The 26,382-nt window shown below is 34.6% G+C and overlaps 1 long non-coding RNA gene across 1 annotated transcript in view; it reads right to left on the bottom strand.

Annotated features, from left to right (window-relative positions):
• Positions 1-1,564: 1,564 nt before the first annotated feature.
• Positions 1,565-26,382, bottom strand: part of LOC122179547 — a 30,155-nt gene continuing 5,337 nt past the window's right edge. Inside the window, exons 2-3 of the long non-coding RNA XR_006178734.1 lie at positions 2,322-2,417; positions 1,565-1,615 (exon numbers count right to left, since the gene is read on the bottom strand). This is a non-coding gene — a long non-coding RNA (uncharacterized LOC122179547). The remainder of the gene's footprint in view (positions 1,616-2,321; positions 2,418-26,382) is intronic.

Genomic DNA, 26,382 nt, shown 5'->3' with positions numbered 1-26,382 from the left:
AGAGATATCCAGTCTTAATTATTTCTACATAAATGTGTCAAGTTATATCAGGACCCAATACTCTTTGTTGGGAATCTGTTAGATTTTTCACATGTGGAGCTGTTAATGCTTTAATACCAAAAGTCCCAAAATAATAATATATTTCTAATAGTATATAATTTGTAATAGCAAAAGGGTGCATTCCTATACAATCTCAGCAATTTATCTTCTTAATGGAGATTGACTTCTTAATGGAGATTGACTGTAGGTGGCAGAGTACTTTTATTATCAGTAAGACATACAAACATTGATTAAAACTATTTAATTGCATGCATTACTTAATACTTTAATTAGCTCTTAGCTCTTCCATTAACACTACTGGTTCATTAACTTTGATACAACAGACAAGTGCAATTTGTAAACAAGAAAGTAATAGCAGGGATAGTTTTCATACCACAGGACAATTTACAAAAGCAATCAAGTCTCATGACTCATTCAACCTCTGCTCTTAAAGGTTCACTTTAGATTATGATATCAAACATGTCAAGATATTAGAATGTAAGATGTAGATGTGGTTCTGTGGTGGCAACACACACTGTCCCATCAGTGAAACAAGAAGTAGTCAAATCCTTCTAACAAACATGTTTTGTGATATTTTGTTAAAAGTAGCTTAAGTTAAAAGTAGTTTCCAAGGTTGGTTTTTTTTTTTTTTACTTTCAGTAGAGCAAATGAAGGCATGGTTGAAATGAAATATAAAATGTTCTAAGAGTAATTGAGCATACATATAGTATTTCACTTAGAGTTTAGAATTTAATATTCTGCATAAATTACTTATTTATATATATATTTTTTTTCCTTATGAAGAGCAAGAGTATGATCTTCTTCTCTTTTATAGAATCACCCATGATACAGCACATAAGGCAGTGATGGTGGAGTGTTAACTAAGACTTTCAACTCCCAGGACACACCACAGTTATGCATTTATGCTATGAATTTGTTCCTTCATTGAAGAACATTTTGGAGCAGGATCCAGAGGAAATATTAATTCTTACTTATTTTATTGGTTTATTTTTTGCTATGTTTTCGTCCAGATTTTTCACCAGAATGTTTGTATTTCAACAGAGGTAAGGCTGAGATCTTAGAGCCTGAACTAAGCTAAGGTTTTGGCTAGATAATAAGGAGTTGTAAATGTATGCAGGCTCAAGATATATTCAATGGAAGTGTAATGAGTCCTCAGAAGACAGTAGTAATATTATGGAAAATTATTCAGTAAAAATATCTGAGAAAACTGTAGGGGAAAGAATGTTCAAACAAAAACATCAAAGAGTCTGTTGTCATGGTAGGAACCCCTGTTGCTGTGATGATGAAATACAGGGTGGTGGTAGACACTGATGTTTTGCCAGTTGAGACATTTAAAGCCGTGGTATAGAAAGAATTGCTCTGATGACAGACTGCTTTCCTGTTGTGCAGAAAGTACTCCTGTCCTCCAACTGTGAATTAGTAACTTTATTTGAAAAAATGCACCTGTAATGAAATAGTTCTGTGCATAAATTAAAACTTACCCAAATAGAGGAATAATTATTGTCTGGATTTTAACACGTGGCACTGCTCTCCATTCTGTTTCAACTGTTTTCAGCTGGGGGTACAAAACAGTATAAAGATCCTAGGTTTTTCTCTGGTTTGGAGCAAAGTTGACTCAGATCAAAAATGTCTTTTCAACTCAGAGCCATTTTTAAAAGACAGATCAATTTGTGCCTGGCTCATTGGTTTGCCGTTTCTTTTCCTCCCTCCTCATCAGTCTCAGGCTCTCTCATGTTAACGTGCTTTTGTAGTAGAAATGATAGCTGATTCTAGCTAAGAATTTTAGGTATGGTAGCTTTATTTAAAAATATACAAACACCACCAGGTGTTCTCTGTGGAAACAGCTTTCCAATGAAAAACCCATTGAGCACAGATGAAATGTTGTCACTGTGCTTTGTACTTTCTATTGAAATCACAGCATTTCTCCACTGGAAAAAAAAAAACATCAGCAGTAGTGCAGTGTGATCTACTGTGAGAATTTAATCTGCAGTGTTTATGTAGCATTCATATGTTTGTGTAAACATGTAGAGCACGGGCACCCTGGATTGAAATTACTTGGATGAAAAAAAAAAAAACAATATATAACCATGGGAATCGTGGATAAGTAATTAATAACTTAGCATTTAACAAAGGATTTTTTTCCCCGAATTTATCAGTTGTAGTAGCAATTGCAAACTGCAATAGTAATAATATAAACTATTGTATTTATTATTTGAGAGTTACATAGCTTAAAAAAAAATAGTTTTAATTGATATACACACATGCTATTTTCAACCATCAAGTATCCTAAAAGGCATCAACTTCAGTTTTCAGTGATTCCTGTGCAGAACTTTAGTCGGGTAGAAAGGGAGAAATGCCTGGAATATAGAAGGGAGGGTTATCATTTATGTACGTACAGATATTTTTTACTGGAAGTACAGCATGTAAGGTAAAAATAGTTGTCCTGGAAGTGGTCATTCCTTAAACCATTCTAGAAACACTTAAAGCTCATTCTCGCCATTCCAGTACTTTGTTCTCATCTACACTGCATATCTCAGCTAGATAAGCTAGTGTCACTAATAGAAGTATTATGCTAATCGCTAATGATATTCAGTATATGTGAGTGCCTGTGTAGTTAATGTGAAAATTTATCCTCTGAAAAATATGAATGCCAATCATTTGCATCACTTCAAGGTCTTACATTGCAGTCCCATACTCAAAGCTGTAGATTATACATGTCCAACCCCCTACTTTCATGTTTTTGTGTCAATGTTTTTTATGTTTTAATAAAAAAAATATAAATGATACTTCAGTTTTGATACTTAGATTCCTTAACAGCATTATTTATTTTATGTGAGGCCCCAGGCAATTCCTCTTCACTCACCCAAACAGGACAAAATGTTGGACACTCCTGCATAATCCTCCATCTCTCTGAAGAATATAGGTCAAATGAAAGTCTTATGATCTGCTTTTACGTCCCGATACTATTTAAAATCTGAATTCTTTAAATTAAAATTTAAAAAATGTTTACTGTAATGGCATTTTGGTCTTTTCTCACATGATCCTACTTATATACACATTTAAGACATTTTTACAAGCCAAATGATGAGATGATGTTGATCAGCATTGTAGCAATAATGAGGTAGTAAGATGAAAATGAAAATTTCTGGATTTGAAGACACAATTGAAGAATACACAACTAGATATATAGAATTCTTAAAATAAGGCTTGGCCAGTTGATAGTTCTGTGAGTTTAATTGGTACATAGACATGAAAAACAAGAAAAAATTATTCTATTGATAAGTACAATAGTATTTGGTGAAATCTAAACCTCTTCTTTCTGTAACACATGTTTGTTTGTGATATAATTAAATCTTTTAGGTTTGTAGTGATACTGATGGGATGATTTTTAGATAAGGACTATGAAGAATTTTGTTTACTTCCAGTGTAATTTGTTTTAATATATTTTTCAAAATATAACTTGCTCTGATATTCATTTCAAATGTTCTTCTAAATACAAGTTTCTTTTCATTTTTGAAGTTTTTTCTTCTTCCAGAAGTCAAAAAGTAGCAAGTCCAATGAACAGTGACAAAAATAGAAAGGACAGTGCTATAAGAAGGCATATTATGAGTATCTATGTCTCATAACTTCTGTAAAAACAAGTCAGTGAACTTTTCCAGTTGCGACAATCTGTGGTAGTGTATCTGGTTTCAGAAGCAGCAGAAATATTGCACAGCACTCCAGCAGCAGTTACTGTAGCAAAGACACCATTTAAAAGATGGGAGGTGTGCAGATCATTAGGTTTTGGGCTGCAGCTTCAGTTCCTTCCTACTTCTTTCCTGGCATTCTATACTTCAAAGAAGCTAAACTGCAAATAATGTCAGAAAATACACAGAGACAGGAAAGGTAACAGGAGAAATGAACAACAAAACCAATAATGGAACTGATATGAGGTGATTGACAAGGGCATAAAAAATGTGATTTTTTAAATGACTTTTTTGTTGTTGTTGTTTCTGGATTTCCTCTGTGGGATGAGGACTTTGCTAGTGTTTGAGTAAATAAACAGCAAGTGACTCTGGGTGTTCTTATTTATGTGCTAAGCAGAGTGATATGCAAAAGCACTGAGTGAAGTGAGTAAAAGAGAAAATAGAAGGGACTCATAGAAGTCCAGTGGCCTAGCCATGAACAGGGTGAAGGTCTGTGCCTCTGTGCAGTGGCCTTTCTGCTGAACATTTTTTGACTGTTCTCACATTGCACTGTTAAAAGAAACGTGGAGGAGAGAGAGAGAGAAGAAAAAAGAAAAAAAAAAAAATGCAAACAGAAAGCTCAGTAAAGATACTTTATTTCATTAGTTCACTTTATACATTATTTTCAGTATAGTTTGATAAATGTGCCTCACCTGACATATGAAATGATTTGTTTACCCCATACAGTATAGTGGTTCAGCTAGTTAGGAAACTGTGAGAGAAGCATACAGTGATGTCTTACTGAGCAGAGAAAGCTATGAATGTATGTGAAAAGCAGATTCCTGGGTTGGGGGGGAAGAACTTTAGGAGAGGAGATTGTAAGTAAAATGTCCTGTTTAAAACAATGGCTTTGGAATTATACATGTATAAATCGCTAACAGAAAGCGGAAAGCCATCACATACAGAGTGAGCAAAAGCCGTTTGATCAATAAAAAAAGGTTACCTTACTCAGCACTTACAAAGAGTGCATATTTCCTTCAGCACTGCAATATCCAAATTAACTGGAGATATTGCATTCTAAATGGAGATTAGAACACAGCTGAATTCAGTAGAAATGGAGAAGGAAGCCATGGAATTTTAAGCAATCTGGTGATACTGCAGCCTTTGTGGCTGCTGTGAAGATTTGTTATCCCTAATGAACATTGCACAGAATACAGTTTCTTTCAAGGCGATAACAGGCTATATAATGATAACTCTGAAGGGAGTTACAATGTACCTGCCTAAAGTGGAGGGGAAAAAAGCTAGCTACCACATTATCAAAGTGAAATTGTATGAGCTTGGGGGGGGGGGGAATAAAAATATAAAAAAAGGGGAAAAAAAAAAGAGAGAAAAGAGCAAGCGGCTAATGGTTCATTGTTTTAGTTTCCAGTTATTCTACCTTTTCTGCTTTAACAATATGGTATTTCCCATGTAAAAAAGAAAAAGAAAATAATTTTGTACCTCAGCAGGTGAATACACTTTTTTTTTTTTCTTTCAATATTGAAGTAAAAAGGCAAGAGATAAATTGTCAAAATACTCCACCGAAAGATATATTCAACATGCTACTCACCAAGAATAGAAATTAGTGGAATATTGACTTTATTTTTTTATTTCTCTTTGTCTTTTTTTTTTTTTTTTTTTTTAATTTATTAGCTTTCACATCAGTGAAGACATTGCTTGAATGTATTTATTGTTGCGTGTTACTCTTGACACTTGTACTTTTGCCTGTAATGTGTGGATGGTGTGCATTCTCAGCAAAATTACAATGTGTCAGAAAAGTAAAATTAAGGAGAATCAGTGTCTGTTGAGTTTAATGTGAAGAGTTCTATTCATCTGTAAAAAGCTAAAGGCTCTTCAGTAACTTCATTGCTTATGTGTGTAATAACACAGTAGAGAAGGGAATGCAGTCTGTAACATCATTCTGTAAGGGTTGAGAATAGCGGCACAGTTCCTGAGAAGTCTAGAAAACTGAAAGATTGTTTGCTTGAGCAGGATCGACCCAAATACTGCATGGTTTTGAGTGAATGAGCAGAACTGGGTGTCAAGTACTTCAGTGCAAAAATTATGACTTGCTTTGGTTTTGTAACTCACATAGTAAGAAGCAGGTGGGCAGTGCATTGAAATGCCGTCAGAAATCTATGCTGAAAGAATGATAGAGCTCTTAAGAGGCCAAAAGCCAAATTTATGCCCTCTTTTCCATGTTGCTTGTGTATCATCTTGTATGATCAGATTCCACTACCAACTGGACTGACATATAAGCAGAAACAGGCCCACTGAAATCACTGGTTAAACGGGAGTTAGAGTTAGACTCAGACTTCTAACATAGTAGCAGAAAGGAAGAGGATGAAGCAATATTTTGTTTAGAAGCACTATTCCAAATTCAAAGGGCTCAAATACAGCATTGCTTTCCAAGTCAGTTCCTGCACACTGTCCATTTTTTAAAAAGTTAGCTGCAAATGATCTAAAAATAATTGTTGATTGCTGGGTTTGTCAAAACAGAGCCAATTCTGCCCATGATAATGGCTTTGCTAAAGTGTGCAGGAAGAACCCCAGTACGACTTACTTCAACTGAGTACAGTGTCTTCTCTGTAGTCATGTAGTAAGTAGGGGTTATAGTAAATAGTTAGAATCCGTTATCTCAGCTTTGATGTTCATGCTTCATCACACTCATGGGGATCTGGGCCACCTTACAGTCAACGAACATTTATTTCATACTCTGTCAGGAATGTGCATCCTAAACTATCATTCTGTCAGTCCTTTTTCTTCAGATTTATCAATCACAGTTTCTACAGGAAATGTTCTGATAAATATTTGAGTAAGTCTTTATTATAAGGATATGTGATGTGTAGGCTGTTATGCATTTCATTTTGTTCCAAATGTCAGATGTAAGAATTTTTGAGGCTTATTGAAACACAGTCTGTTCATCAGCATTATTTTTATCACCTCAGTAAGAACAAACAATAACTGCTGAATATAAATGATATTATTCCTCGTTATGTATATATGTATACTAGTGGCATGTCCATACATAACGAAAAGTCACAAACATGTAGCGATGTGTAACTACATACCTTATCACTGACTACCTTTTCCAGCAAGACAAATACTTTTCCAGAGCTTTTTTGGTTCACATTGTTTGGTTTTGTTTTTCCACAGAAATGTCATTTTACTGCTAAAGGTATCCTGGAGGTAAGCTCCATATAATGTACCTTTGTGTCAAAATCTTGGTTTTTTTAATATTTACTTCCTAAAAGTTTTGTCTATTTCTGTAAATATAGACAGAAGTTATTATCAGCAAACATATTTCATAAATGTACATATTGAAGTGAATGCATTTTGCCTGCTTTCTAAGCCACTCAAAATAGTAAATACAGAATTTGTAGTGGATATTTTAAGCTTCTTGCTTGTTTTAGTTAATATTTTACATTTATAACAATTTATGATGTTTCTTATTCAAGGACCATTGTGTTTATTTATTTGTTTTCCTAGCTTCCTGTTGCCTTTCCTTGACATATTAATTAATGCTCAGAAAAAATATGAAAACCTTTACCAGTTTGAGCATGGAGCTGAACAGAATTGGTTCCTACGCTGTTCTAGCTACAGCATTAGACTGCTGCTGGTATAGCAGTAGTTGCAGGAACAGTTTCAGTTACAGGTCCGCAGAAGAAGCAAATATTATTTCAACTCAAATACGGCACAGCTTTATGGGAGTTCAAACAAATGGAAGCTACTCTTCTGATTAGCTGAGCAGACATCAGCACTCACTTTGCATCCCTTTGAGTTTAAAATTTCATTTAGCAAGCATAGCCAATATGTGGGACTTCAGAGACAGCAACATTGCCAATATATAATATTGTAAAACATTAGTGACTGCTTCTCTTCAAAAAGATATTGAAAAGCATAGCATCACGATGCTTTAAGCAATCAAGTTGCAAGTGTAAAATATGCAGAGCAGCACAACATCAGGCATATAATTCTAGATCACTAGTCTTGCTTTCAGAACACCATAATGTATTTTGTCTGTCTGGGCCTTTATTGAATTCAATTTATTCAGCTAACTGCTTGTACACAGACCGAGTCTCAAGTCTTTCAATAAATATCACACAGTTTATTATCTGTAAAGTAAGGATATTGTATGGCTTTCCTTTCTTAACCATCCTCTCTGTTTCCTATTTCACTGTTTGTATAGCAGCTGACTAAATCAGCCTCCATTTTCTTCTACATATCCATGTGCTGCAATAATAAGAGAGGAAAACAGTCTGATCTTTCTAAGAAATGACTCTATATATTTGTTTCATGGAAATGACACTGGAATATTTTGAAGTTGGTTGTGCAACTGTAAATGGTGATTTTCAAATCACCATTATAAAAACAGAAAATCTAGGCACATAGTAGACAAATACAATCTAAGAATCTGCTACCATGCTGATAACCAAGGCCATATGAAATCTTTTCTCATACACACACATACATATATATACACACTGCTGCTCCTTCTCCTTCCTCCCCAAAGAATCTATTTTATTGAAGTACTATTACATTTACACATTTAAAAAACCCCAATCTATTATTTTCTTACTGCTCTTAATAAATAAATAAGTAAATAAAAAATAGAGAGAGAGAAAGAAAAAGGAAGAAATATACCTACAAATATAAAGAAATTTTTAAAAATCAACAAGAAAATTAAACACTGGTCTGGAGTGGAGGCAACTTTTGGGCCATCCTCTTTTTTCTTTTTTTTTTTTTAGAAGATCCTAGAAGCAATTATCTTCATTTTATGCGGAATTTCTACTTCATCAGTGAAATGGGCAGCCAGCATCTTATGCCAGGTGTCAGTTTGCCAGGAATGCTTAGTACTGTTTGAACAAAGCTGGGTTTGTTTTCTTGCCAGCAACTGGGCCAGTGAGTTGCAGTGAGGGGAATTTGCATCATCTGTTCCACAGAAAACACAGCAGAGTGACTCAGAACAGGTTATAAATGTGCCACATTTGCATCATGAATTTTTAAGGCAAAGACCATTCATTTTAGGTAAAAAATTGTTATTTCTATGACTCATCGATAAAACTTCACGGCCAGTTTAGTTGGTCAGCAAGAAACTGTTGTTTGCTGCACATGCTAAGAAGTGAGAATACATAAAGCTCTTGGGACTGTGATTTTCTAGAAAAGCAGCCAGACTGCTAGAGCTGCCAATGGCAAAGCCTTCTTATTTTGTTTAATAAGCTTAGCTGTTGAATTATGCCGAGCCTTACAAAATACTGGGCTTTGCCAGGCATGTTTCGTAATCATAACATAAAGAGAGAAACTCTGCAATCTCACTTCCACTTGCAGTTTAGTAATTAGATGAGGAGTAACCAAGCAGATGAGATCCACATCCGAGTTGCATTGCACTCTGCTTGGATCAGGACAATACTATCTCTTTAAATTTATATAAAAAACTTAGAGCAGTAACTTAGGAAGACATAAGCACAAGCAATTCCTCTTGTTGAACTGACAGTGAGAATGGCTAAGCAGCATACTCTAACACTTCTTCCTTATCAAGCTTCAGATTTGGAATTTTGTGCAACTATAGACAGATGGTAAATATTTTTTCCTGGTAGAGCTTATTTGGGTTAAATGACTGTGTAACTGACAACAGTTAACTGAAGACAGCTTGGGATGCCCCCAGATACTCCTAACTACTTTAGTGTAATTTAAAAATTCTATAATGGTGCAGTCTGGTATATAGGGAAAGTGTAGGGCAGGTCAAAGAACATTAACAGATATCTCAGGGATGGGTGCAGTGAAAAATGTTCTTGAATGCTCATATCTTATGAGGTGAGCAGAGCAGTCTTCGACAAATTTCATCCTTTCATCCAGGAAAGCCTGTCCGACTTCAAGCTGGCACATGTGATAAGAGATAAAGCAATGCTTCCATAACGCCCACTTTTGGCACGAGGAATAAGCTGGACTTTCCAACTTGAAATGAAAACTCGTGGTATGCCATTTTCTCACTCCTTATAGCCACCTTTCCTGGAAGATGAACTGTCTTATTTTCTATGTGTATGAAATTCATTTTATACTTTTGTTTATTGTCTGCTCTTCTTTTCTGGCCTTGTCATGCTTTTCCTTGAGATAGGGCATGAAAATTTCATGCTCAACAAGCAATTGTACCATGGATGTATACCTTTGCACATTTATTTTTCCCGTTGTGTGTTTTTTGGGTTTCTTTGTTTTTTCCTTTTTTTTTTTTTTTTTTTTTTTTTTTTGCTTTTCCGATGCTGCATAAATGAAACATAAACATTTTTTTTGTAGCAAATTCTAAGCTAAAACAGATACATCTGACTTATAACCCACTTGAATATTGTCTGTCGTGCTCACACTAAAATGATTTTGCAGCAGCAGATTTTCAAGAAGCATATGAAGGATTGACTACTGTAGTGTAGTAAATTGGTTTTGGGTAATGTTGGGACTACTGGATTTTAGGAATGGTGGTACTTTGATATGTCTCTTCTATTAGATTTATGCTACTGCTGCTGCTGACATTGGTGTACAATACAAAAACTGTAATAATGTACAGTTTGTTAGTGGTATTTTTTAATGGGTTTATACAGCTTTTAGACCTTTTCAGTGGATCCACATAGACCAGAAAGCATAACACAGCAGTTGTTTTTTCTTAGAAAATAGAGAGAAAATGAATAATCTTTCAGACCAATATAATGCTTTTGGATAAGTCCTTTTACTTTTATCACTAAGGAATAATGGCCTTCTATAATTAGCTTAGAAGAGATATTAGAAGAGATATCCTCATAGCAGCTGTACCCCAAGATTTTTTCATTATTATTGTTTTCAGTTTTTCTCAGAAACGGATTTCTATGGCTTTATTTTGAGTAGGACAAAGATTTTGTTCAGAACATAGCTTTTATTGGTATTTATAAGGTACGCTGATATAAAGGGAAGCCTTGTAAGATAAAATGGTTTGCAGATGTGCTTTTCTAAAGAAATATGAAATTTACGGAGGGATTTTGGGAAACCATCCTAAAGAGAAGGGTGGCGCCATTCCTTTTTCTCATTCTTTTTGAAAGTTTGCTCGAGTTGGAGTGACCAAATCTATTTTCCATCATTCTCCATACACAGCTGCCAAAGAAGATGAAAGGGAAACTCTTTTCTCTGCAATTACAATTGCTGATTCCTAGCACAGCCAGGCAAACCTTTGCTTTAGCATGGTGGGTATCAACACCCTAGCCTGGAAAACACTGTGTGTTATAGAAATGTAACCCTGGGCAAGGATGTGTTGTAGTTCACTGTTTTTGTCAAATAATGATAACAATATATCTAGAATATTACCCCTAGAACACAATTTCATACTTTAGGAGAACTATTAGTTTAGGAACTTCTGCTGCCAGCTTTGTGTTTTGAAATGGAGCTTGTTAGTTTTTGTCAATGATAGACTACAAACTATGTTTCAAGGAAGTAAAGCTGTTTGTGCCTTCTGGATATATGCTGGCTGTTTGTTTTTCAGTTTTGAAAGGAAATTTATGATTTATGGGTTTTTTTTGAAGGACAATGAGGTCTTTGAACTCTGTGCTTCAATTCTGAAAAGAAACAGAGGTTTGCCCTTGTTTGGGTGCTTTTATTCAGATGTTAGTAAACAGGCAAAGCCTTGAAAGCACCCAGGAGAAACTTCAGAGAGCTTTGCAGAAATTACTGTTGCTAGGAAACCAATTTTCTTTGTTTATCTTCAAACCTGTTAGAGTGTTTTATATTTGGCTTCAAAGACAAACAAGAAGATGAGAGCAGGAAGAAATACTTGTATGTTTTAAATGTTTCACATGCTCTCCCCCTTCTTCCCAGCATGTGGACAGCAATCAGTTAATGCTGTTTGGTGAGATTCAGCAGAATATATGAATAAATGATGTAAGAGGCTGAGCAGCATTAAAGCTCACGTGTGTGTGCATCCTATGAAGTTGGATATTTGGGTGCTTGATTTTTGTAAATAATAGAAGATTGTAATATATTTACTGAAACATCCACTACTTAATTATCTTGATCTGTGGTAATTCTGTGGTAATAAAATGAACCTGATTAGAGTAACTTACCCCATTCTTGTCCAATATAACCAGACATCTGAGAATTGAATAATATCACTTCAAACATTTTTTTAAACCTCTTCCAAATATTATATTAGGCAAGGAACAACACTCTCTACTTTTGTTGTTACTGTTTTAAACTACTGAAACCGAAATACATACATGCTGTATACAGTACATACAATCATTTGGATTCTTTTGTGCGTGCACAATTCCTTCATAATATATCTGTCTAGAGACTAGGACACATGGATAAGACTTCCAAAATCTACAGAAGGAACAGATTTGTGTTCTCAAAAGCACAGATTTAAGTACTCAAAATGTAACGCCTGTTAGTGTTTGCTTGTCAAGAACAGAATATACCTTTAAAAGCAACGCTAAGTCTTTCATCTGCATTTCTGTACCTGTAGCTGTTTTAGTTATCACTGCATTCCATGGAGCATAATACATGTATTACAGTTCTACATACATGCAGATATCTGTGCACATTTATTGATCAGCTCTTTTCTGCCCTTGCCCCACAAACTCTTCAGAAGTCATGTAGATTTTTATACTTGTTTTAGGTCCAGAAAACATTAATTATCAGGATCATTTGAGCTGGAAGGGACCCCTAAAGGTCATCTAGTTCAACTCCCCTGCAATGAGCAGGGACACCTACAACTAGATCAGGTTGCTCAGAGGCCAATCCAGCCTGACTTTGAGTGTCTCCGGGGTCAGCGCATCCATCACCTCTCTGGGCGACCTGTGCCAGTGCCTCATTACCCTTATTATAAAACAGTTCTTCCTTATATCCCATTTAAATCTCCCTACTTTTAGTTTGAAACCATTTCCCTTTGTCCCGTGACAACAGATCCTGCAGAAGAGTCTATCCTCTTCTATCTTATAGTCCTCTCTATTTACTGAAAGGCCATTATCAAGTGTCCCTGGAATTTTTTATTCTCCAGGCTGAACAGCCCCAGTTCTTCTAAGCTTGGGTAGCATCTGTATTTAGACTCATACTTTTACAATGAATTTCTGTAACAATACATTAGATTCATTTTTAAAACTATGTTCTACATTCGATACATGGATTGAGTCACTTCTTACTAGCTTTTAACAAGTACATGCTTATACTAGAGACAGAAGGATTTCATTCGTGTCCATTGTAGCTCATCTGTCAAGAATTGCTCATATCTCAGCATTAAGCAGATTTGCATTTTTGGTAGAAGATGAAATCATGATTTATTTACAATAATAAATTTTATTTACAATAACATGCTAAGAAACAGATATCCAGTGTTTTGTTCCACAGCTCTGGTTGCTTGGAAAGCTAAATACTTCTTCCAAAATATTCAAGCATTTAGAGACATACAGAGGGACAGTATTGCAGGGTAAGCTATTTTCTCCTTAGATTATATTCTTCTTTTTCACTGGATAACATTTGTCTCTCAAAGCCATGACAGATCACAGAGTCATACCTTGGTGCAAACAAAGAAACTCATTTTTACAACTTCAACACAGGTAAACAAATACTCTTACATTGTTGTATATATTAAAGACATTTCCCCACTTCAGCTGGATTAAATGGTCTAAGACAGTGGCTTAAGATCAGTGGGAAAAGAGCGTATGTTTTCTTTTAGGCAGTGCTGGAGACTGATGGTTAATTCAGAGTTGAGGAGTTCCTGTTGCCTGCTGTGAACCAGGTATGATGATGTATAATTCTGAATCTAATGAGAGAAGCGGTTGCTGCTTCTGAAACCTAGGTAGATTTGGGGAAAAGCAGAACGACATGCAGCATCTGGGGGATAAAGCAAGCAGTAGAAGCCTTTTGTCTTGTTGCTGTGTGATTTATTTCCTAAGTCAATGCAATTTAGGAGCTACTGTTTGCCACAGGAAACTTTTTCTGACTGACCACATATCGTTCCTGTTAACATCAGCATGGCTTAACTCGTCACCCTAGGAGAGAATCTTACTTTAATTCTGTTACTTGTAGTTCAAATGATTGTTGGTGAGGCTCGGAAAATAGGTTTCTCTGCACTCTGTGTTGCTATGGAATTTTCTTGAGAGCGGTGGTTTATCTGTCAAATGTCTCAGCAAATTCTTTCCTGCTCTTTTTAAATTTTTAGGAGAAAGATGGTTTTAATCTTTTTAGAATTATGAGGAATTGTCTCCTTGGTTTCCAAAGCATTACACAATTTAATTACATTGAATTGAATATAATGATCTTTGTACTTGTTTGTATATAAGTTACTGGAATTAGGCTCTCCTTTTTATATTGTGGAATTTTAAAGCGGTCTTTGGTTTTGACTGACTTAGCAGGTATTCTGTCTGTGACACAATTAGCAACAGCAGAACTGAGGTACGTATCTTCTGGCACTGTATACACAAAATGTTCAATTTACTGTATCACTTATAAACTGCCATGACTCTAAAATCATTGAAATATATCCCACTTCCTTTATTATCCTAGTTTCTCTACTCTAAACTTCCAGCAAAATACAGTTCCTATAATGTAAATCATAGGAAATTCTAGAAGAAAGGTGGAACATAGAAAAGTGATGTAGAACATAACTGGAGATGAATTTTACTGTGAAGTACTGGAAAAAGGAGTATAAGACTTGCATGTAGTTTGGTGAATATTCTATATAATTAAGATACATTAGAACTGTGCTGTTTTATTAATACTTACAGAAAATGTGGTGTTCTGCACAAATTAGTATTCTGGAATTCTGTTAGTTTTGTAACTTCTTACTTGGGTACTTTCGTAACTTACTTCACTATCACCTCACTTGTCTGCTTTGAGACTGGATAGTCCACTCTTTTTTTTTTCACTTTTGCTTCAGATATACAAATATTTTCAAAGAATATAGAAAAAAAGATTTATTGATCTCTGTTATCTAAACAAACTCTACTGCTACCAACTTGCTGCAAGTCAACTGTAGACATGTAGGCAGACTATCGTGTAGGCAGTGCATCAACTATACCATCTTTGGTTTCCCTGAAGTAAAAAAAATGTGGGACAATGGCTTATTATGGCAATTAAAACAAATAGTATTTGTTGAACATACGTATGATAGTGATGATGGTGTTAGTTTTTGATTACAAAAAGTCAAGTGAAGAGTTTTGGCTTTTCAAAACAATTGTGTCAAGCTAGCAGTCGCCAGGGAATATGGGCTTTGGCCTCATTTAGATGGATATGTATGATGGATATGCACCAAGTCTGGTACAGAAAAACAATAACTAGAAAAATGAGCACCAAGTAAGCTTTAGAAACTTAATAATGTTCTTATACTCTCAGATGCATCAGCTATTAGAAGTGTTTCAGCTTGCTGAGAGAATGTCTTGTGCTTGTGTGAAGCAGATAAATTATAACGGAGTTGGTAGAAATTGCAGTCCATTTTCTATTTTGTAGTGATTTTCTTATTTTCCCCAAAGAAATTCCTTAATGATTGAAATTGCCTCTGCTTATTTCCCAGGAATTTAGGAACAAACAGTCTGTGATGTATTTAGTCTGTAAAATCAATTCAGTATGAAAAGCTTTTATCTTGGGATGTCTTTGAGAATTCTGAAGAAGCAAGATGCTTCAGAAACTATGTTAGAGGTAAATCACTTTTTATGGAAACTTCTTACAAGAGATTTTTTTTCAGCAACAGACTAGTTTGTGAGCTAATGTAGATAAAACACTTAGAAAATTAAAAAGAAACAAAACAAAAGGAGTAAAAACTTGATGGTAGTTGATAAATAAACTTGCTATCTCTTCCAGTTTCCTACTGTACAATAACTATTTATTTATTTATTTGTTTAATAATTTTCCTTAGGACAAATATCTACACTGACTCTTCTACCAGAATATTTCAGCAGCTGCTCTGAATGTTATGTTACTAAGCATCATGTCCAAGGGCTGACATTACGCTCTGCAGCTAGAAAGATATCAATAACTTGTTCAATAAATGTATGCCCCTTTCACCATCTGGAAATTGTCTGAGATACATTGACATTAGAATTATTTATAATAAAAAATATATTATAATAAAAAATAATTGATTCCTCCAGCAAATATTTCTTGTACTGCAAATCAGTTGTGCAAACTTCTTAGGATTCTTGTTCGCAAGTCTTACTGCAGTGGTTAATTAGCCAAATCACCTTATGTTCCTGTTTTTGTCTGAAATAACAACCTGTACACTGACGTTCAAATTCAAAACTTTTCCCACCTGATGGCTATAAGGATGTTGGTCTAGACATTCCAAAACTTACTCTCTAGAACTAGGCTTATTAGAGACATTAATACTGCTATTTTTACACTCAGAGGAATACTTCAAAGGATCTTGTTTTCATGAACTATTTCTTCTCTTCTATAGGTCCTAAAGTAAGGAGAAGTGTTGTTTGTCATCTTTGAATGAGTCTTGTTCTTGTTCCATTGCTAGATATGAAAGAATAGATATGAATAGATATGAAAGTTCTTGCAAAGATTTTTACTTGTCCTAAGTTAAATAGCTATTTAATATGGAGTTATAATTTATTAATATGGAGTTATAACTTAACTGCAAGTCACCTTGGGAGATTATCATCTTATTGAAGAAAATGGTAAACCAGGCTGTTAACATTCATTCTCTCCCTTCCCTTTTTGGCTATACAGAGGAAGTTGGTGGAAAAAGTGAGTAAGCTTATTTGATGTCCCCAGGTTTCATGGAGACTATATTCTTACTGTAGCATGAATGGCAAAAATGAAAATATTTTGATTCTATACTTTTTTTTTTTCTGAAAATATCAATAAATATACTCTACACTTAGAATTTCTATAATAATTTCTGTTTATATATACTTTTTCATATAAAAGCTACAGCTTTTCAAATTGCCACATGCTTCTTATGACATTTTGAGAAGCACAACAATGCCGAAAAATTGTTAGGCACTTATAAACTGCATTGAAAACATGAAATTTGGTAATTACTGATTTAACTGTATTTGAAGAAATGTCAGCAGATTTACCAGTTAAGAAGTTTTTAAAATTACATGGTTTTATTCTAAAATTCTCCCTTTAAATAAATACAGGAGAATGTGTTCCTATGCAATACATTCTGAAGGCATTTTTGTTACTACGTATTTATTAAGAGAATGACAAAGAAAGTGAGTTGTCATGAGCATATGGAGTAGCAAGCAAGATCCTCATATCTGGTTGTGCCTTACAAAGTATGACTGTGGTGTTCACAGTGGAAGTCTCATTTTTGGGCAGCTGTTTCTCTCATCCCTCTGCACAGATTTATTAATTTTTGACTTTACATGGGAGCACAAAACTCCCAAAGAGCTTGGGAATGAGATTTGTGTTCTATGGTAGTAGGGAGCACAAAGATTCAACAAGTTTCATTGAAAGTTCTGGACTTTATAGCATTTAGATGAGTCAGCATTAAATCCAAGTGTTATTAGATCCCCCAAATTAGATCTTTTCTATGCTCTAGAAATGGATATGGAAGGGCTGTCCTTAAGCAATGACTGTAGAAATGTGATTGAGATATTACACACAATTGCTGATGATGCTTTCCAAAACACACTGGGATTGACAAAATGTGCTCCGCCATCCTTGGGTACAGAGATGTCTGTTCAGCAATAACCTATTTCCGTATGGTATAGAAAGCAACTGATTTCTGATTCTGTTTCACAATAAACCTTAGAATTCTTTAGAATTTTCATACGTAGTCATGGCAATATAAAACATAGAGACTCTAACATCTATCCAACAAAACGATCTGATGTCGATAGGTGTAATACAGAGAGGGGGGCATAGGGCAACTAAGTCAGTTGAGAAACTCTTACAGTACCCATGATTTGAATGAAGTATTGCCTGATTTGAGTGGATGACTGCAAAATTGGAAACTTTCTTGGCCCTCCTTTTGGTTGGATGGTCACTGGGAAATGAATGAAGGCCAAGATAAGTACATGGGATCAATAAATTAAGATTTAGATTCAAAATGAAAAGTTCATACTCAGCAGTGAAATTGAGACTTAAAAAGGAAACAAGGGGCATATTTTCCACTGAAAAAGGAAAATGACAGAAAAACACCCTGCTGGAGAAGAAAATAACAAAAAATTCTTCCACACAAGTTCTACAATTACCTTGTGAAAGTTGCTGGTATAATATCTTTCACAGTAATAAATTTAAATATAGAAAGTTTCTGTTTAAGAGAACTAAACATCACGTCACACTTGCTTGGATGTGTTTTATTACGTCAACTAGCATGAGAAAGGCAACCATTAACCTCATAGGTTTATTAGAAACAGCAAGAAGATAACTTGAGAATGAATAATTTTAATTAGGAAAAAAAACACCATAAACTAAAGAGATAATCTTCTAAATCTGGAGTATAAATTAGTCATAAATACTAACGGAGGGAGATTAGTCACTGGAGAAACAACAAAACGGAAATGTAGAATTTTCTGCCTTTTGTTATCAAGTATAGATGACTGTCTTTCCAAAGATGCCTTTTATCTAAACAAAAGTTATTCAGATCAATAACAAGATAATTGGCTGAAAGTTGGTACCCTGAATCATAGAAAAAGTGAGGCTAGACTGAATACTCTTATCAGTGCCATGAATCATGTATATAAATGCCAGGAAGTTTTTGCCTGTGGCTTGCATACATTTTCCATTTCATAATCATCTTTCATTGTGCTACACTAGAACTACTTTTGTTATCCTGAGTAGTATTTCCCTTACAATCAGAAGTACTAGAACTTATCTTACTTTTCAGTCAGCATTATTTTTTTAGTGGAAAAATACTGTTTCAGTATTTGGGGATATTATCAAGTTAAAAAAATTGGAAGATTTAGTCAGTAAAGAGTTTGAGCTTTGACACTTTTTATGAAATAAATGCAGTTGATGGTATTTTATTTTTATTTGCTTTACATTAAAGAGAAATTTTCATTCTAATCCTGTTTTCTGTATTGGTCAAATCTGAATGCTTTCAGATAACTGCTTCCTATTATCATAGCTGCTATACTCCTGGAATACATGGATTTGTTATTATTTAAATACAGACCAGTAGTGTAACTTGATCATATCTTGCAGTTAAATCCAACTCTTCAGAGCCTATCTAGAATTGTAGTGTTTATTTTCTAAAGGAATTTCCTACCTTGGACTCTGAAAAAAGGCTTTAAACTAAGCAAGTGGTGTCTGGGCATTTCAGGTATTTTAAAATATTTTTTTGAACCCATTCACATGAAGTTAGACATCTCTAAGTGCTCCCTCTGACTTGAGCTGTCTTTTTTAGGCTTTCAAGCATCTTGCTGAAGTGAGAATGATTTAATACTTAGTTCACACCATGAATAAATCCTTAGCTTAACAGACCACGAGAGACCCAGCTAAGTTTGAGAGAATTAAAATCTTCAGCCTTCCTGCTGCAAAGCTGAAGTCCAAGACCTGATTAGAGACTGAACTTCCAGGACTGAAATTCGGTCTCCTTTGAAGGATAAAACTGAGAATGGAGAGAAATTGAGATTTTCCAATGAGTCTAGCAGACAACTTGGCTGGAAACAAGGGAATATCTTGATGCCAATCCACAAGAAGAAACATTTAAGAAAATGCCCCAGCATTTGTGTTTTACCAAGTCACTTTATTTAGCAAGAAAATTCCAGCCTCGTAATGCTTTTAGTTTTGTGTTCTGAAGTATAAATGGGTAACTGATCCTCTATTTCTTTTTCTTAACAACCTTAAACCACTTTCAGCAAAGCAATTCAGCATTGAAATAGAGCAAGATATGTATGAAAACAAAGGTATAAGGAGATACACACACTCAAAAACAAAAATATACCTACGTATATATGTCAACACACATTTACACGTAAATTTTTACCGGTACAAGGAGAAACAAAACTGCAGAGCCAGACCTATGAACATGAGAGCTGAAGTTTAATCTACAGCTGGGTACTTTCATAAATGGTCTGTATTTAATGTAAAAGAAAGTTAAGTTCAGTGAATTTACTTAAGATTCTACATATATAGAAGGCTAACACATTTTTTCTAGCTTACAGATTGGGATACTGAAGACATAGAGGGCTTTAACGTTGCACTGTTTTAAAAACCTTTTTGCTCAGAACAACTTAAAAAGTTTGAGGAAGTAAATAAAAAGTAAAAACTGAGGCAAGGTGAATGATTTAAAAGCAATTAAGCCTTCTAGGGTAGGGAACTAAATTCTCAGAGAGAGAATATGGTACCTGAGAAAACATATAATCCCCATGGTGTGGATGTGTTATACATCACTTACGTTTACGTGTACGTTTGCTAGCAGCATGTTACATAGTGATAATAATGAGAATAAATTATTCCCTATCTTCTGTGAGATAAAATCTAATCACCCTTGTAGTGAAAATGCTAAGTCACATCTTGAACCAGTGATTGAACACCTGGTGAGAAGGCAGGGCCAATCCAGGGGAGCACAGGTGTGTGCAATCGACCAGAGTGACCAGAAGGGTTGTAGCCAGGATCCACCCCTTCCCAGACCTCATTTAAGGGTTGGCAGGGGGAGACGGGCTATTCTCCTCTGGAGATTCCTGCCTACTTGAGGACCTTACAGACCTTCTAAAAGTAAGCGATTTCTTTTTCTTATTTCCGTGCCTGCTCCTGTTGTGTTTGAATGGATTCTCACTGCTGCCTGTGATCATGCTGTTCTGCTGTTGTTGTTGTGCTTTCCAACTGATTACAACTCTTCTTCATGATATTATGTCACTGTTTTTGAAGGAATGAGATTATAACAGTTCTTGAAGTTATGTAACTTCTGTTATCTTTGTAAGAAATGAGTTAAGGCTTTGAGATGAAGGTTAATCAGTCAGGACCTGGCTCCATATGCTACAGTGTGCATGCGCTGCTTGTTAAGATAGTGATTTATTGCATGAAAGTAACAAGGACTCATCAGTGATGTGTTCAACATGCAACATTCTGTAAAGAAGGAGCAGTATGAGTGATTTTGAGTACACAAACGTTGGCTCTGCTTGCCTTCTGGAAGCCATGTAACTGGACCTATTTAGTATAAGTTTACCAAGGTGTCTTATTGCACTGCTGGTAGACTGAATATCAGAGCTAACTGGAGACGCATTTGAGTACACATGCATTAGCTTACTTGGGAAATGTACAGAACTGGGCAATAAAAAAGGAAAAATAATTTTCACCCTCACTGTTCAATGAAATGCTCTGCCAGTTCTCCACATAGAGCTTATATTTCCTAGACATCTCATGATGGCAGCAAATACTTGATACTTTTTCATACGTGTGATTTTTTTTTCTCCGCAGATTCCAAACTTTAATTCTGAACAGTTTCTTGAGGTAGTGATGGTATGAAGACCCGTTAGTTAGGAGACAACATGAAAGAGCATGTAGTAACATATAACAAGTTGTCATAACCATAAATTTTGATTGAACTTGTTACAGATGTTGATCAAAGTATTAAATATATATATATATATATATATATAATTAGGACCTGCTGCTGTCTGATAATTGTATTTGGTTTGGATGGTCAAAGTAGCTGTTAAAAATACAGGAAGCAGTCTTTAGAAGTGCAGTTCAGATCACCTTGATGTTTACTTGATAAATAAAGCATATCTGCTAAATGGTTTTTTTTGTTTGTTTGTTTGTTTTGCTTTTTTTTTTTTTTTTTTTTTTTTTTGCTATCGAGTATGATTTAGGAGTGAAGCAAACTCACATAAAGAAGTTGAGCTGCAAAACAAGTAAAGTTTGACTTTATTATTTGCTTACCAGATCAACTCATTTATCTGACTTAAGCCACAGTATTTCCACCCATTCTGAATTTAAATGGCAAGAAATAATCTTGGTTGAACTGGGCATGCAGTGTGTTTGTTTTTTTTCTTAAAAAAAAAAAAAAAAAAAAAAAAAGTTGTTTGGAATACAGATACGTTAAACTTTTATGTCTTCCATAGTCTGGCAAAGGACTAATCTCCTAAGACTACCCTAGCTGGCAGGTTCTGCCTAGAGGAGTAGCTAGATAGAGTGGGAAGACTTCATTACTTTACTTTCCATTATTCATCCTGTAATAGCCATGTTGTTTTCAGACACGGAAATAAAGCCAAGAAATTAGCTTGGCTATTTCTTAGGACTTGAATGGGAGAATGCCAGAGGAAATAATACTGTGAAGTGTGATAATAGTGTCTGAACTGAAGTCACAACCTGAACTCTTTCTCTGCTACTTTAAGGTTAGATGTGGGAAGAATACTTAAGATGAGAAACTGATTGTTGGAACTATGATTTAGCTAAATCAATTATCAAGTTTAGTCATGACCTTTCGATCTTCAAAATAGAGTCCAGATTATACCAAATGTCGTCTGAGGAAACTGCTACCCTAAGGATATACATGCAGCCTTTTGCTTTTGACAGTGTCAATTTTTTCCTTTTGGGACGATTAATTATAATAATAATTATTTAGCAACAATTTCTATCTAGTTATGCTAACAAATGGGAGAAAAGAAGTTGAGAAGCTTGAGGGTGTGCAGCTGAGCCAGTGGTTGAATGTCTGATATTTAATTAATTTTTTCTATAGCTTAGAGGTAGTTTTTATAGAAGCGTATAGTATAAGAACAAAAATAAATGGTAATTAATACAGAATTGTCAAATTTTATATTTCCTTTGCTGTATTCTGCCAGCTGGCAGCCTTGAAACTTTGTTCTTTCTCCTTCACTGAGAGAATAGAAAACATTTTTTGATGGTTTTTTTTTTTTTTTTTTTTTTTTACCTTTTTTGAATTTAAATGGGAGATAGCCTGATTGCAGAGACATTTTGTGCAGGGAAGAGTTTTTCATTTCAATGGTTGACAGAAATCCGTTTTCAGAAGGAAATCAGACTTGATGAAATAACTTGTTTGTATTATCTGAAGAACATAAATTTGGATGTATTTGTTGACTCAAACATATTAGTGCAGAACTGCTGTTTTAATGAAGTCCTTCAAAAGAACCAATTTTTAAAAAGTAGGTTGATTTCATATGGTCTTATCAGGAGTTGTTACCTGATGAAAATGTTCCATACTAGGAACATTCTTTTTAAAATATATTCAAAGTAATTTTATTATGTGTAGTTTTCCAAACTCTTCAAGTACTGTGACTTATTTTTAAAATTTACTTATTTCCTCTTTTGTAACATTGTTCACAGAACAAAAGAACAACAAAGTATTAAAGAATGAGTACTGAAGGTCATATATGTTCTTAGAGAAACTAAGCAGGGGGAAAAATACATCTTTCTGAGTACGTTATATTTGTTTACATTGCTGGATTTCAGAAGTCATTAATTACAATGATTAATCATATTAAAACTTCTAAAATCTTTTAATTCACATGAGGGTTGATTCATTTCAGTTTCTATACATGAAATTGTTTTGTGCTCTTTAGTATTGACTCAGTCCTTCAACACAACACTTCTAGATGTAATGTTATCACCTTTATTGCATCTGGAAAGGCCAGTAACTTCTCAGACATGCAGCCCATGTTTTTTTCTAGAAGGCAGAGGTGGTCTGGAATATTCTAAAAACTTTGGGCCATTTCATGGTGCTAACAGCTGCTAATTTTGGGGAAAAGTACACAAAATGCTAAAAATCAAACAAACACCAAAATAGAAAGTATTTTGTTTTCTCAGGCATGTGCGGTTGTGGAGCTCTTATTCTATTCTGCAAATTCAAATATTTGGTGTTTATTATCACTGAATGCCTTTTCTCTAATTTTTTTTTTGTTTGTTTTTCTTTTTTTTCTTACTGAAACATTCTTTTCCTTAATGTACTTCTTATATATTCCACATGCCATCTCTATTTTTGTTTTACTATTCCTGTGTTAGAAAGAAAAGGTAACTTCTACAAATCTATTTGGCAGCCATCTCCTCATCAAAAGCATGAGACTTCCAGATCCAGAGCAGGTAGCTAGATAATGTGATTCAGGTTGAAAAACGTACTGATTGGATCTGGCAGGAGTTCCATGTACTTCTCAGGTGGTCTGTACTTCTCAAGTTCTCTCTAATTCTTTCCAAAATATGCTAAATAAAGACTACTTCTTAATTATCTAGGCACAGTGATTCCAGCTGACTGCCATAATCTCATACACATAAATCTTACTGTGTGGATTATGTATCAATTTTAAAGGTAACTGCTTTCTGTAACCAAACATATGGTGCAGCATCTGCAAACTAATCTATACTGTAAGCATCTGTCAAGCGAGGACTTCTGCACCTGCTCTAAAATCTTACTTACTTTAATATGCCAAAGCCTGTCTTTACTGCCAGCCCCTTTCACTTCATGCCACGCTTCATTATAGTTTGCTAGAACAAGCATTGATAGATCTTAATTTTGGTAAATCTTAAAAATAACGAAAATGTGGAGTTCTTTCTCCTGTGATATACTTCACTGGGAGAAGGCAGAAAAAAAGTACTATCAGCACTATATAATAAGACCGTTTATCCTTCTATTCAGAAGATCTGTTCTGGAAGTTTAGTTAAGTAGGAACAAGTTAATCTTTTCCACTCTAGAGTAAATCTTAACAGATATGGTAGAAATGAATTACTAATAATGGAATTCTACTTCAAATTTATGCAGCTTCATAATTTACAATTGAAATGGCTCCAGTTAGAAATGTTGTCCCCAATTTTAGGGACATCAATTAATTATCTTTTAATTAATTAAAAATATTCTACTATAAACTGTTTTTTCTTCCACTTAAGGAATCTTTCAGGTCATAAGAGGAGGATAATCAATCAGTTGTCAATTTTCCTATCTGCAATACCCCTTTTGTGCTGATTTTTTTTCTTCCATCACTTTCTCTTGAACTCCATGATGCATTTGCTGCCTCTTCTATTCCTTTTTAAAATTATTATTTATTAAAACAAACTTCTTTCATTGTAATATCTCTTAAAAGATCTTTTAAAAACAGGAAGCTTTGAGGCTTGGTGAAGATGGAATATAAACTTAACAGGTTCCTGATCAAAGTACTTTTTTATTACCTAGCGTAAACCAAACAGATTTTGTGTGCTGATGGAAGATAAGACCATTTTATGTAGACACTGGCTTCCTAATGAAATAGTTTGGTTATTGGAGTGTGGTTTTATGCTTTGAGAACCTCATGGCAGAGCTGACTTGAGAGTTTTCAAAACCACTGTCTGCCTAGGAAACCTGTTTTTAAGGAGGTTAGAAATGTCAGATTTGAGCTCACTGGTAAATTCAGCTGTAACACTCTGTAACTGTCTACTTATACAAATGCAATGTTTTCAGCCTGCAGATAGAAATTCTTTACTAGAAAAGGTAGAAAGTATGAAGTATATCTTGGAGTTTCTGTGTGACAATGACTAGAAATTCCTTGATTTATTATTTTTGTCAATAGTTAAATTTGATCTTCACTAAGGATGCTTTGCAGCCAATATTGCATTTTTAAAGTAGATCAGTACCTATAAACAGCATGAACTGAAAGCCATAGCAAGAAAATCTGTTTGCAGTACAAAATGCTGTTAACAATTTCTGAAGATATGTTTTATATCTTCACAGTTTTCTCATTTATTACAGTGAGAAACCTTGTGCTGGGTGGAAGAGTGAGAGTAGAATGATTGATACCCCTGTTCTTTGTTGTGAAATCATTAAAGTGTTACTTTTTAGGTACAGCAGTTATCTGCTGCTGACATCTACAACTTCCTGGCTCTCTGCCAGAGGGAAATTGTTTTCAGTTGAAATGCTCAGCTGTACTGAACCTAATCTACCTTGAGACTTAGTTACAAACATCAGTGATGTAAATAGCATTCAACCACCAGCTGTAAGTGGGATGTGAGAAACACTGATACAGAAATCATTGAGGGAGAGCAAAAGAAACACACACAAAGACAGAAAAAAAAAATCCAAGCATTTCAAAACCTGCTGGCCATCCATGAAATTTTCTCCCTGTTCAGATTACGCGCGTCTGTTTTGAGCTCAATACTTAAGGACATACAAGCAGATTCTGCACTTAAGCTTGAAGGCGTTCTGAATAACTTTCTAAGGATATAAGATTATAAATAATTTTCTGCAGGTAGTAGGTAGAAAAATATGGAAGTGCTTCTCTTACAGGAGAACATTTCTTCTAGATAGCAGTACTCAGCTTTTAGAGAAACTCTAAGGATTATCCTTTCTTTTTTTCTTGTTTGTAATGTGGTCAAGAAATCGAAACTGGAGAGCAGCTTAAGTAGATGACACTTGTATATTTCCAAATAAAGGGAAAACAGGGAGGAATCTTGTTTGTTTTTTGTTGTTGTTTTCAGAACAAAATGTTAATGAAGAGTATTTGACTTTGTCAGTTTCAATAAATTACCGTTTGAATTTAGCTGTTGCCTAGAGGTATTTGATAGCTCATAATATTTCAACATTAAATAATTTAAAAAATCTAAGAAAATAGTATTGCATTATCCTAAAGGAAATGTCATGTGTTGATCTTCTAACTGCTCTTGAATGCATAAGCGTTAATCTCCCTCATTTCTTTCAGAATGAGGATCCTTTTAACAGGATACAAAGTCTGACTCTCATTTTGTAACTTATCTCTAATATTCAGAAAATTATTACTGTACAGAACAATGC

This window comes from Lagopus leucura, unplaced genomic scaffold (assembly GCF_019238085.1).
Source record: "Lagopus leucura isolate 7727_CA_CO unplaced genomic scaffold, USGS_WTPT01 Super-Scaffold_100004, whole genome shotgun sequence".
Lineage (NCBI taxonomy): Eukaryota > Metazoa > Chordata > Aves > Galliformes > Phasianidae > Lagopus > Lagopus leucura.
This window is presented reverse-complemented; position numbering and strand designations above follow the sequence as displayed.